The sequence below is a fragment of the Macrobrachium rosenbergii genome, chromosome 7 (assembly GCF_040412425.1).
Source record: "Macrobrachium rosenbergii isolate ZJJX-2024 chromosome 7, ASM4041242v1, whole genome shotgun sequence".
Lineage (NCBI taxonomy): Eukaryota > Metazoa > Arthropoda > Malacostraca > Decapoda > Palaemonidae > Macrobrachium > Macrobrachium rosenbergii.
The window spans coordinates 15,847,260-15,862,500 of record NC_089747.1 but is presented as its reverse complement, the minus strand read 5'-3'; the positions used below and the strand labels follow the sequence as shown (position 1 = coordinate 15,862,500).

General features: G+C 35.9%; 2 protein-coding genes and 1 non-coding gene across 10 annotated transcripts in view; 1 reads left to right on the top strand and 2 right to left on the bottom strand.

Annotated features, from left to right (window-relative positions):
* The window catches only part of LOC136840169 (protein amalgam-like), a 186,054-nt gene that overhangs the window by 30,316 nt on the left and 140,497 nt on the right, over positions 1–15,241 (top strand). The gene's annotated exons all lie outside the window — the stretch shown is intronic.
* The window catches only part of LOC136840170 (afadin- and alpha-actinin-binding protein B-like), a 422,145-nt gene that overhangs the window by 286,484 nt on the left and 120,420 nt on the right, over positions 1–15,241 (bottom strand). The gene's annotated exons all lie outside the window — the stretch shown is intronic.
* TRNAG-GCC (transfer RNA glycine (anticodon GCC)) lies at positions 2,576–2,646 on the bottom strand. Its single transcript has one exon. It is a non-coding gene; the product is annotated as a tRNA-Gly (tRNA).

The window sequence follows — 15,241 nt, the reverse complement described above, 5'->3', positions numbered from 1 at the left end:
AGCAAGATGGAAAACAGGTAATATGAATGGAGCTAAAGAAAAAGGAACGAAAGGGGTTGCAGCCAGGGGGGCAGAAGGGACGCTGCAAAGAACCTTTAGTAATGCCTACAGCACCCCACAAGGTTCACTGATGGCACTATCTCCGCCCCCGGGGGAAATTAAAAGGAGGGATTGGAGAGAGCGGAGGACAAAGAGAATAAAATGATCAGATAATTCGTCACATACGAGACGATAAATAACTCCGTATCTGTAAATATCCGGCACCCGTCCCTACTCTACTCTATCTAGGCCTATGGAGGACGAAACAACTTTCAAAAAGATTTCCCGGCTGCAAGTTTCTCTCGTGATTTATATATTGGGGCGAAAGACTTTTATCAGTGAAGTTAGTAATAAGTAGTCAGCCAATATGGCGCTTGACCTCACATATATAGGCCTAAGATTTTTCGTGCTTGACCTCACATAGGCCTAAGTTTTTTCATCTCGAACTTGCTCTCCATTTATCATTGTGCTGATACATTTTATTAATTCTGAACGCAAGTAATATTTACAAGTAAATGGTTCATAAATACGCACTAACAAATCTACAATGCATTTAAAATGGAAATAAAAAGAACGAAAGGGGTCTAAATTTCCATACTTTTCCGAAAGATATAAATTCAACAGGAACCATCTGTTTATTCAACCTCTTGTTTACGTTTGAAGAGATAGGCATTGCAATGGCCTCATTTATTCTCTCTCTCTCTCTCTCTCTCTCTCTCTCTCTCTCTCTCTCTCCAAATACTCTTATAAACTTCTACTTGGCCCACTTCTGCCATTCCCATACGAAGGTAAACAATGGTAAAGCTGTAGGTATAATCTGTCTGTCTGTCTGTCTGTCTGTCTGTCTCCGGATGAGCGGAAGAGGGTAGACTTCATTTCCAGCGTCCATATATTTCCCCGTTTCCCCCTCTCTCTCTCTCTCTCACATACACACGCACACACTAGAGGAGACATACATCAAGTTTTTGTATTGTCAAGTCCCGGATACGCTAAACAATTTGTGGGGAGTGGTATGCCTCGGAGTTTGTATATGTTTAACTGTTTTCTTCTTAAAAGTGTTAATCCATGTATACTGTATATAACATTACTATGATGAATTAACTGTAGGGTAATGAAAGCCTTTGTCAAATTAAAAAAACACACGCACACAATACATAAGATACATACATACATGCATACATACATATAAAAACAAAGACAAAATCCACGAAGGAAAGAGAAGCACTGGATTTTGTCTTTATTTATATAGTCATCACGTTCCATATTTTCGTGATTCAGTTACACACACACACACACACACACACACACACACACACACACACACACACACATATATATATATATATATATATATATATATATATATATATATATATATATATATGTGTGTGTGTGTGTGTGTGTATGTATATAATATATAAATATAAATTATGTATGTATATGTATGTATGTATGTATGTATGTATGTATGTATGTATGTGTGCGTGAGCGCGCGTGCGTGCGCCAGATTAACGACTGAGAGGAAACAACAACGACAAGAAAAACTACTAAGCCCTCAAAACTTAAACAAAACAATCTGCTTTACAACAAAAATAAATAATAAAAAAGCCCAAACAACCCTTTCAAATAAAAACAAAATAAAAATAAAAGCCCCAACGACGGTCTTTCAAATAAAATAAAAAGAAAAAAGGGGTCCGGGAAGGGGGTGACTTGCCATACACTATTAATTAAAAGGGGGGGGGGCAACACGAAAAGGCCTTAAGAGAATTAAAAGCTCTCATTAGTGTCTTCAACAACTCCGAGAGGATTTGTTTGTACAGCGGAATACTTGACAGGCATCAGAAGGGAAAATTAATTTTACATGTCGAGGAAGTGAGTTTATGGTGACTGTTTTGAATACTGCGGAGTGTATGGGGGAGTCGAGTTACGTAAGAATGTTAAGAAGCAGATTTAAGTGCAATAAAAATTATAAATATTATCAATTATATACATATATATATATATATATATATATATATATATATATATATATATATATATATATATATATATATATATATATATATATATATATATATATATATATATATATAATCATTTAATGATAATATGAGAGAGAGAGAGAGAGAGAGAGAGAGAGAGAGAGAGAGAGAGAGAGAGAGAGAGATAGAGAATTATATAGATATCTTTATATATATATATAATTTAACTTATATATAGAATCGGAACAAGAGAGAGAGAGAGAGAGAGAGAGAGAGAGAGAGAGAGAAAGAGAGAGAGAGAGAGAATCAGATATAATATAAAATGTTCTATATTTATATATATATATATATATATATATATAAATATATCTGAGCTGACTACAATAAAATCAAGGAACAGAGGGAGATACACCAATTTTACCATAAATGACACTCCTTTTCCATTACTATGGGAGACTAAAACGTGAGCTATTTCTTCACAGAGACTAACCTATTTGGCACACTCTCTCCTCCTGTGAAATGTTTATATATTAAAAAACAAAAACGAAAAAGTGTGCATCGGCCGGGAATCGAACCCGGGCCTCCCGCGTGGCAGGCGAGAATTCTACCACTGAACCACCGATGCTTCGAGAAGGGAAGGCAGGAGGTCTATATTTAGACTGAGGTTACAAAACTTTTATTTTGGAGAGAGAGAGAGAGAGAGAGAGAGAGAGAGAGAGAGAGAGAGAGAGAGAGAGAGAGAGAGAGAGAGAGAGAGAGGGGAGGTAAACGCTTACATCTAAACAAAAATCTTTTGTTCTTAGAATTAGGCCTAAGTGATGGGGTGGGGGCTAGGGTGCTGTACCAAGATATCCGTTCTGGTCTTTCTTCAACACAAAACCCTACGGTGAGAGCAGTACTGAGGAAGACAGATTATCAAATAAACAATACCTACGAGAAACTGTACTCACACGTATCAAACCTTCACCACTACTTGAAAAAAGTTGAAATCTAGAAAATAGCTCTATTTATAATACAGTAAAAGCACTTTTTACAATTAAATAAAACTCCTAACGACATCCCGTAACACTGGCTTTTATATCTAATCCCAAAAATTTACCACAAGACAGGAAAAAGTGGAGAAAACGAGCCCGCCCCAATCCCAGCCTCCGAGACCACATCAACGCCCAGAGAATTCTTGAGATAACAAACAGTTACTGGAGATGACACTACAGTAATCAAGGGACCCCCGACTCGCCCCCCCCTTGCGCAGAGGTGTAATAGATGTTTAGGTCTTCCCGGCGTTTCTCTTGGGGAGATATTAAGGGGCGTCTTGAAGTGGTCGTTAGGTGAACGAACGAGATGGCTTAGGCCAAGATCTAGAAAGTATATACTCTCCAGATCTTGCCTTAGGCCTATACATTCCGATCAGGGTTTATGGATGGATGCCGTCGGTACGCGAAAATGGCAAGTGACGATGATTACAAGAACATAAGAATACAACAACGATATATAATAATAATAATAATAATAATAATAATAATAATAATATTATTATTATTATTATTATTATTATTATTTATTATATTACACTGACATCTGTTATTGTTATTACTTTAGAGACCCCTGTGTATTACCAAATTCCAGTAGATGAAAATGAAATAGGAAACTAAGATATGACATGAGAGAGAGAGAGAGAGAGAGAGAGAGAGAGAGAGAGAGAGAGAGAGAGAGAGAGAGAGAGAGAGAGCAATTTACTCTAAAATATAGTGACTGAAATTTAGAAAAGCTGTGACAGACAATGACATCAAAGGCAAAACGCCAATACTAAAAAGAAAATTTTAGAAATAGGCTTGACAACAATTACAACGGCATGAACATATATTTCTTTTTGCTTTCAAAACAATTACCATGACAAACGAAGCTTCATATACTTTTCTACAAATTACACAATTCTTTGATTTGGACTTCTTGATATTCTAAATAATGCCGAATTAATAAATGTGTCTGAATGAATATCCCTCACCAGGATTGAATCCTATTTAATGAAATAAAATTAAAAAAATATTTAGTATTCTTTCGAGGAAGTTTCTTGCCTTCAGTCAAACATGTTTCGTGAAGATGATTACATGAAACTAATCGCGCTTTTATAACAAGAAATAAATTACATGAATAACATTTCTAACACAACAGAACGTGCATAAGACTTGGCTTACGACGCACCGTTTGTTGGACTTTTAATTATATAAAAATATACAAGATGTAAAACCGTATTTTTTTTTTTTACTGAATGAAAGTAAAATTGATGAGGAGCGATGCGAAAACTTCAACGCACTTTTCCCCTTTGACTCTGAAGCAGTGTTGATAATATTTTGCAATGCCAATTGTGGACTGTAATGGCTGAATTCAAACTTTACATTTGACCTGGGATAACATTAGCAGCAATAAAATGATAAGATTCACTTATCAAAGACAGCATTTCCCAGCTAAAAGCTAACAAGAGTTGAATGAAATAAATGCATAATAAATAACTAACAAAGATTAAATGAATGCCGAAGTCAGGTCAACAGAAGACAATTATACATTTTCGATGGTCCATAACTCTAAGCAGAAATAAAGTCAATCATTTTAGCCTAAACTAAAGAAACTAAATCGCAAACCTATTGCCTTAAGGAGTGCATATTATTCCGGTCTAATTTTACAGAGATAAAGTGTTTTATCCTTAAATTCATTTTTTTAATTTACTCGGGAAAGCAATCGATAATTACTCATGCTCTAACTGTTAAAATTCATGGTTAAAGACAGTTTTGTTTCTGAAATCACCAAATTAAATGAAAAGAAAAAAACATACGGCAGCTCCTTTAAACCTCCTAAAATATAAGATCTAAAAACAACAGGTATGTGGTTACTGGATTTTTTCTATTAAAAATAGATTTAAAAACTATTTCTGCAATTACTGTATGTATCCGGTGAGACTCCGAGGCAGTAAGACCATCAAAGCATTACTTGCGTTCGCCAATCTCCGATTCTTGTGCAAGAATTTGAACAAAATTTCCGTATCTGTGGCTTGTGCTTGCATGTCTGCGAAACATCCAATTTTTGCACATACCCTGCTATTTTCATATCTAACCCCCTTACTGGCTAAGCTCTTTACTATATCATGGAATTGTTGAGATTGGCATAATAGCTTCATTTTTTTTTTTTTTTCGGCGCGTGAGCGAGAATGTGATTCTAGGACAACTTTTTTTTTTAAGTTAAAGAAACATTTTTTATATGTGAAGGACCTCAGACTGTGCATATATATATATATATATATATATATATATATATATATATATATATATATATATATATATATATATATATATATATATATATATATATATGTATGTATATATATATAGTTTATATATGTATATATATACATGTGTATATATATTATATATACATACATGTACATATAGATATAGATATGTATATGTGTATATATATATATATATATATATATATATATATATATATATATATATATATATATATATTATATACATACATATATTTATATATATACTGTATATATATATTTTATTTATTTATTTAGGGAGCCACTTTGACCTCTTGTTTTCAGAATATAATTTGCAATTAGGTCACTTCATGTAACCTATGATCCTATTCTACAGTTTAAAACCAAGTTCTAGTTAATGATAGCTGTAAACAGGTTTAGCTGCGCCGAATGCTCCTCATACAATTACGAAACGAACGTGTTACAAACATGAGTGAAAAGAAAGCATCGAAATTCGAAAAACAATCACTATTCTAAAAACAATCACTAAAATACTCTCACAGAACTCAAGGAACTACGTAAAAAATGAAGCTTTTAATAGTTGCCATCTTGTGGTGACAGATTCACAAGCTCCGCATCTCATACTCGTATATTGTGTTCCAGTACCGTGTCACCTTATTAGAAGACTTTTTTTTTAATTTACGACAGCCAACTTATATCAGTTTAACAGAGGCGCCGTATAAAATACTAACCAGTTTGGCTTGAATACAGGTTCTTAACCGGGGTATCAATACCCTCGGGGTATAGGAGACCAATATCTTGGGTGTGGTATTTGAAGCTATTATTTGTCATCATAGGACTTAATTGGAAAGTTAATGCTGTTTTTTTTCTGTTTTATTCCTAGCTATGTACCTGTAAATTAAAACCAAGCTACTGATATCTTATGGTGACATAGTGTTACCCCCAAGGGAGTTATCTCAGTGAAGATTTCGACAGTCTACAAGATAAGGAAAACTGTTTTAAACCCCAGGACTCGTATTGAATAGAACAGAATATAAAATTTAGGCCAAAGGCCAAGCGCTGGAACCTATGAGGTCATTCAGAGTTGAAACGGAAATTGACAGTTAAAACGTTATAAATATGTAACAGGATGAAAGCCTTGTAGTTGCACTTTGAATCAACTATTAGGAGAGGGGTGGAAAGTAAGATGGAAGACTGAGAATACGAACGGAGGTACAGTAAAAGGACCATGAACTTATTTTTTACATCTGAATTTGGGGACAAGAAAACATCTTTCGTTATTCTGGGAGGGGGGAGTTGGCAGTTACTTCTCTGACATAAAAAAAAAAATGCAAATAATGTTAAGCAGAATACGGAAAAAAGTTCCATGGAACTTACGTAGAAAGTTCCTGGGTCGCATTTCCTGTGCAAGGACTTAATGTCGTAAATTGATAAAAGTACAATTATAAATTCTTTTTAATAATCCCGTACAAATGCTGAGGTATAGATCGTTCACCTAGTCACTTAACTTTTATTTCTCATTTTTCCGTTTCTCATTAGAATATTAGACTTCATCAACGGCTATACCCTTCTAAGCGTCTGAGGTCTTTCTAGTTTTGGTTTATTGTATATTTTAACTTTTAAAAATACTGTAAGCCTAACAGCATGTTTTGAACAGGATAAAACCAAACTACGGACAAAATCTATTCACATATTCTTGAAATCGATGTCACATAGGAACAAATAAAAAAATATCCCTCGTATTCCTATACACTAACACGAACTCACATACTTACATACATAACGCCATAAGAGTAAATAACAAAATGGGCGGGGGGAGGCACAAACGACTATCTGTCAAGATATATTACATCACAAAAGATAAGAATGAAGACCACAACATAACCGACGCCAAGACCCAGTTTCGTGAGGAATCGAAACGACGGCACCTTTTAGACATTCAAAGGATAACATCCTACAGAGCAGAACGGCTACTTTGATAAGTCGAAAGAGGAAGGGAACTTCATGAACTGTGATGAGACCAAGAGACAAAGACGCCAGCAAAATGACGCGAGATTAGAATAAGCCATTTTTGGGGAAGCTTTTGATCAAACTTTTTAGTCTCATGAAGATTTTAATGCAAATAAGCATGCATCCATTTAAGTGTATATATACAAATAAGCATGCATCCCTTTAAGTGTACATATATATACATATATGTATATATAATATGTATATATATTATATTACATATATAAATTTATATATTACATATATATATATATTATATATATATATATATATATATATATATATATATATATATATATATATATATATATATATATATATATATTGTAATCTAGGCACTTTAAGCCAAATATTTCTATGTTCCTTTCAATTTCACTTCAGAAATACATGGCACCTTGTAAAATTTTGTTCAGTCCTCATGTGCTTGTAGTATCACTCTCAAAAAAAAAAAAAACATTACCTTAAAATAACTCGAATAAACAAAATCTAGGAGTCTGAACTGGTACGTGGTCTATAAACGACCATAATCAGCTTGGACAAGGGTAGGCAGGCATTCCCATTCCCATATTTCAGGAAGGTCTCCCGAACTTGTTGCGTGAGAGGCTGGCTGAACAATCCTCGCATGACATGCAGGCAACCGCGTACCCATAGGTAGCAAACATTCGCCACAAAAATGAGGACTTTCTTCAACATTTTTAACGCATGAAACGGGAAATGACACATCCTGGGGCAGTCTTCGGTGTCCCGTGGCTACTAATAAAATACATCGAGTTTTAAGGGCGTACATCTATCAAATGGCGCTCCTTTTCCTCATGCCCCCGTATGTCGAATGGTTTTCATACTTTCCAATTGCGTATTAAGTAATTTAATGCAATTTTATTGTCTGGGGACTTCCAAACGCCGCGCCGAGAACGCTTTGGTGATTGCAGCATTATTGCAGACCGAAAAATAAGGACCCATTGAATGAACGCCCCTATGCGTTGCAATGGCGGGTACCAAGAACAGAACTTTCAACGTTATAATTTCTGATCCTCTCTCTCTCTCTCTCTCTCTCTGTGTGTGTTTGCCTTGTTTGTTTGTTCGTTGAAAAAACGAGGGATCATTTAGCCAAGCATAGCAAGAAGTCTCGCAAAGGCGGAGGGAAGGGGGACTAGAGGTGGAATGGCTCGTAACGTACCGAAAACAAAAGGGTCCGGGGAAACACCAAAACAAACATCGACCGAGAAAGACTTCCTGTAAGCACGCGGAGGGTGCAAATAACCCGGGGTAACTTTAAAATATCCCCTGAGATCATCTTACAAACGGCCCTGGTTTCACGAAGTTTCAAGGGCGTTCTCTTTGAAGAAGGCGCGCTGTATAGTTTCTTAACATTTTTTCAAAAAAAAAAAAAAAAAGTGCGCTGTATAGTTTCTTAACATTTTTTTCCCTTTCAGGTTTCCTTTGGACTAAAGAGAACATGAGACTGTTCTCAGTAGCCTTGGATTCCCTCATCTCCTTTTGTTGATTTTCACCTTTTTTTTAGTTACTAAACCATGAATATATAAACCAATCAGGTAAAGAATGAATTCAGGTTCCTTTGGGCTTAGGAGAAAAGACGTTTGCACTCAGTAAACTTGGATTCCCTATTTATTTTATATAGTTGATTTTCACTTTTTTCTTTTAAGTTACTGAGTCATAAAAATAAAAATAAAAAATTATAAACCATTCTGGTAAAAATTTAATCCGATGCGAAATAATGACAATATCACTTAGACAATGATTAAAAAATCTCTCTTTGGGTTAAGATTATGAAAGGTGGAGAATAGATTCAGATATTTGCAGTAACCTGAATTCCATGTAACCTTCCCAAGCTGACATACTTTTGCTCTCTCTCTCTCTCTCTCTTCGCTTTTAATCTGTTCACCCTTTTTCCATCACCTCAAGCCTGCTATCCTTATAACCCATCATCATCTCGTCGGCAAAGCCCAACAATTTCGTTATTACCTAGTCTCCTGGTTACCCATGCAACCAGACCTCATCCCAACCTCTACTTAATATTCTGGATTATATTTTTAAGTCCCTCCCTCCCCCGCCTTACGATTCAATGTTATGGTAAATGTAACGACTATGATTATTATTATTATTATTATTATTATTATTATTATTAGTTTTCCTCTGTATCGTTATCATTAGCATCGTAGCCCCAGACCCCTACAGGTCTGCTGACAAGTTTCAGTAACAATTTACGCTCCCTAGATCCGACCTCACTTCCCATACTACTACTACTACTACTACTACTACTATTATTACTACTATTATTATTATTATTATTATAAGCAAAAACATCACCGCTTACTCGCCACCACATACATTCACCGTTTAATTCAGAACCGCCCCCCGCTCTCTCTCTCTCTCTCTCTCTCTCTCTCTCTCTCAATATAAACAGCAATATAAGATAACATCAACTCCAATCCTCACTTGTTAAGAGGCCATGACGCAGCAAGCCCACCCTACCTCACACTACATGGCGTATTTCAATATTTACTCGTGATTACCTTCGCCCCTTTACCTAAGCTCATTAATTTCCCCCTTCCTCCTCATTACACGGCCTTCCTCCTCCTCCTCCTCCTCCTCCTCATCCTCATCCCTCGCATCGTCTGCACCTGATGTCCGGGTGTCTGGTGCCTCTGTGCGGTACACCTGCCACTTTGATTTCGGATGTCTCCATTTACATGGTTTAATCTATGACCGAGGAGTTTTTCGCGCTCAGGTGAAGGTATAAAGTTTATTTTTTTTTTATTATACCCAGAGTTTTTTGCTCTGTACTGCAGATATCTTCAAAAGACCCACTACGTTGAAATTTAGGCTCTCAATCCGAGCACTGGACCACTTGCGGCCAAACAGAGCTTTGGGCTGTGAAAAGAGGGAGCTGGAATGGCGTGACAGCAAGAGATTGAGATAATATATATAATATATAAAGGAGATGAACCACAAGTACTTAACGGTGGAACTGGGGGGGGGGCGGAAACCCCATACCTGCATCAAGAAGTAGGCTAATAGTTATGAGATGCTGGACAGCAAGATTAAAGAAGGCGGGAATGGAGAAAAAATAAAGTGGGTGCTGGTAGGTGAACGGTGCAACCACCCTTTAGTATTGTCTACATTACATCAAAAGACCCATTAGAGACAATCGCTTCGTTACGTCCCAATTCAGTAAAAATGACAGGTTGGATTCTTTCGGAGACAAATGATAAAACCGTCAAGTAGAAATAGTTAACCCCCTTTTGAAGCAACTTCTTATGCTAAAAATCGAGACTTGACCTTTTGCGAAATGCTTCTGACCAACAGACAAAAACACCCGGCTACAAACAGCCTCCTCCAACTTCGTTGGCAGGGATAATCAATTCTAATGAAAAATAAAAGTCAGGAGTCATATACCTATTACAATGACAGTTACAATGATATCTTCCTTTTTCTATTTATAGGGTAAATGAAATTTAAATACCTGTAATGCGTCTCATTATCTAAAGGGAATAAGTTAAGTATACCTAAGTTTTACCAGACCACTGAGCTGATTAACAGCTCTCCTAAGGAAATAACAAAGTAATTATGACATTTACATCAGTACCAGACAGGAAACTCCAAGTGCTAATAATAATATTATCAATAATAATATAATAACAATATATTTCATCCCCTTCATAAACGTCAATCAAACATTACTGCAATTAGACTTAATGACCCCATCCAAAAACCACCTCCGTATACATCAGTCCGAGGTCGAACTTCAACAGAGCTGTCAGGCGAACGGTAATCAAGTCTATCAGGAACTTCAAAGTGCTGATTTTCATGCGGTAATAACTTACTCAGAACCCGTGTAAGGATCGAGACTGGCCACATGCCCATATTCCTTAATATAGGAGGAACGGAATTTTTTTGAGGGCAATGATTCAGCATTTAACTAGGCCACTGAATTTGACCCAGGCGAATTAACTGTTAGGGACCATAATAATAATAATAATAATAATAATAATAATAATAATAATAATAATACCAGCAATTCGAGTATTAAGTTATTATATCTGCTCCTCTTAAAGAGCATCCACAGTAAAACATATAAACACAAGCCGGTAACTTATCGCGTGTGTATCACAAATAGGTCGAATACATGCTAATGATTCACTGGTAGTTCTAACCAACACTTCTAACGATTATCCTACACTGGACTAAGATTCGTTATCCACTTACAGTCGTTAACTTGTTTTCAATTTGTTTCTGATACATATGCGAAAAGTCGCCCTATACGTCCGTTTGTGTTTCAACTGCAGTGCGGAAGCTGCATTAGAGTTATTTAAAATATTTTAAAGCAGGGTTCCAAAAAATTCTAAATGCGTTAATGGGGTTTAGATTAGGGAATACGTCCCTATCTATCTATCCACAGTAATGGTATTTGTTTACAATCTAATCTACAAACAAGATATCAATGTTCCACAAAAAATGAGGTAACATTCGTCTTTCTTGATAAAACGGGTTTATGATTCACTTCTCTTTTCCATCAACGAACATTGGTGAATGGTAAATTAACCTTACAATGATTTTCTATGCAAACGTGATTATAATGCTGATCTGATATTCCTGTAGTTTTCTATGCAAACGTGATTATAATGATCATCTGATATTCCTGTAGTTAAGTAGAATAAACTATATTTCTCTAACCAAAACACCAGCAAGGTTAGGTCTATATAGATTAACCAGAACATATATATATATATATTAGGGTATATATATATATATATATATATATATATATATATATATATATATATATATATATATATATATATATATATATATATATATATATATATATATATATATGGTTACGATTTTTAGCAACTGTAAAATACGATGTGTAAACTATATCTTGAAAACATCTTGCCCTTTTATTTGTCATTCTCTTATTTCACGGATAAGGGTTATAGACTAGTTCTCACTCACCTCTTGACACCACAACAAGACAAAAATAATTCTCATTCAGAAACTGAGAACTCTACCCCACCCTGCAATGAGAATCTCGCCGGCATTCATAATATTTAGAAAACTTTCCTAAATATTTAGTCATTTTATTTTCAAGCTGCAGCCCCAATCGGTCCTCATTCATTATCCCTCTGTGTAACAGATTAACTATAGCGGATGATTATCTTCAAAAGAAGAGGAAAATTGTCCTCTTCCTTGAGGGTAAATATTCAAGCACAATAACAGGGGACTAGAAAAAAAATCATCACTTAGCAACTGACTCACACCGTATCAGTTGCCAGTGCGCAAGAATTCGCTTTAATAAAAGGCATTAGAGCAAGCAGTATCATCGTCAATATATTGACATGAAGCTGAGGGCAGTAGTGAATTAAACTCTAGTGGAGGCAAAATATAAGAAGTAAATAATCTTGAACACGGGGAGCGCGCACGCTAAAATGATTTGATAAAGATCTTGCTAATCGTAAATTTGCAACAAACATCTTATTGGCTTTACAATGACAGTCGCCAAGGACATCACCTTACAATAATTCTTTATCTTAATTGCGTTAATGCCTTGGGAGAGAGAGAGAGAGAGAGAGAGAGAGAGAGAGAGAGAGAGAGAGAGAGAGAGAGAGAGAGAGAAATTCTAAGCTCCTGATGTACAGTAAGATAATAAATTCTGAGAGAGAGAGAGAGAGAGAGAGAGAGAGAGAGAGAGAGAGAGAGAGAAATTCTAAGCTCCTGATGCACAGTAAGATAATAAATTCTGAGAGAGAAGGAGAGGGAGAGAGAGAATTATGAACTTCCGACGCACAGTACGAGTGGATATATTTTAAGAGAGTGAGAGAGAGAAAGAGAGAGAAAGAGAGAAATTCTAAGCTCCTGATGCACAATAAGATAATATATTCTGAGAGAAAAGGAGAGGGGAGAGAGAGAGAATTATGAACTTCCGACGCACAGTACGAAAGGATATATTTTGAGAGAGAGAGAGAGAGAGAGAGAGAGAGAGAGAGAGAGAGAGAGAGAGAGAGAGAGAGAGAGACTCAGCTGAAAGTCCTCCAGCGCCATACCAACCCCAAAATTAAAAAGTCCCCTTATCAGACATCTTCGCCTCGACCTGCCTTGCTTGTTCTCCTCCTAATCCATCCACCTCTTCTTACATTTCCTCTGTTCCTTCTCTCATCTCTCCTTGTCCTTGCTTTTCTTCTTCTCCGACTATCCACCAAGACCTCAATTCAGCCAACATCCCTCACATGACTTGACTTTTCAGTTTCGCAACTGCAATTCATGGCCCTTAATTCTGCCAGTCGTTGTATATATGGCCAACGTTCAACACACTATATACTGCACACCAGCTGGCAGAATATATATGCCTAAGCCCCAAAAACACGCACATACATATTAACAACCAATGTGTGTACATAAATAGTCAACTTTCACGCATCCAGATATTTAGTGATTACAAATGCGGGCGTAGGACATTTAAAACAAGCAAAAAGTACTAAGATGGGGCATAGCTCATCCAAGTATGACTTCTGTGAGCGCAAAATTTCACAGATAAGCAACAGTTGGTAGATGGTATCCACATGAAATCTTACTGGTTGAGTAAAGGCTTAACCACCAGTCAGACTTCTTGCAAAAGTAACGATTAAATCTGGTTACCAAAGTCTGTAATTCATCTGCTAGCCCCAGAAACTTACATTCCTATCTCTCCCAAATTCTATTCTTTAAAGCCCGATTTTTATGAAATTTTCATAAACATCCATTTTTTTCTTAAATTCTGCTACCAAAAAGATAAACCAAAAACATAATCTCCTCGGCGGAGGTAACACGATGATCGCCTAATAAATAGATCTACCTTTGTTTAATTCATTTTCCCTTACCACCTCTGGTTCGATGCATCTCATTTTCCTATTCGGATTTCCAAAGGGTTTCAGTGGAACCGTATCAAGTTATATTAGAAAATCAAGGAATTAAGACTTATTTATGTGGTTAGTTGCATTTCCTTAAGTGTGCCAAATTGCATCAAATACAGTTTAACCGTTCTTGAGATATCACGCGAAAATGTGCATTTTTAGTTTTCTGTAAAAGAAAACTATTGTGCCGGCTACGTCTGTCCGTACGCACTTTATTCTGTTAGCACTTTTTTCTGTCTGCACTTTTCCTGTTCGCCCTCAGATCTTAAAAACTACTGAGGTTAGAGGGCTGCAAATTGGTATGTTGATCATCCACCCTCCAATTATCAAACATACCAAATTGCAGCCCTCTAGCCTCAGTAGTTTTGATTTTATTTAATGTTAAAGTTAGCCATAATCGTGCTAGGATAGGCCGTGGTTAAAGTTTCAAGGGCCGCGGCTCATACAGCATTATACCGAGACAACAGAAAGATAGGTCTGTTTTCGGTGGCCTTCATTATACGCTGTAGCGGCTGTACAGAAAACTCGATTGCGCCGAAGTTTTTTTACGTGTTTGTTTAAGAAAATAGTCAAGTCACAAGATCTCCAACAATGAATGAATGGGTGAGCAAGGACTACAGGGTAACATTATACATTTTTTCCTGTTTAGCAAAAAAAAAAAAAAACTAGGTACATGAGATTTTAATCATTATGGCGTAACCTTTCCTTTTCAATTTTGTCATTTTTTATTATTTTTAGTCATCCGGTAACAACCGTCTGCAACGGATGAGAGCCAATGAACTCCACTGCGTAGCTTTTTCGCTTTAAGAATTATTTTTATTTGTCAAAAAAAAAGCCGGCAATACTAAGATCAAACTTCATTATGCATATAACGAACGGACTTCTTTCAATCTAATGGACATTTTTCATTTTTTAATTAACCTCTTTGGAAAATACTTCCATCAGCAACAAACCAATGAATGCTAAAGATAGCCCCTCCAATTTACCATTTTACTTCCGTTTTTTTTTTTTTTTTT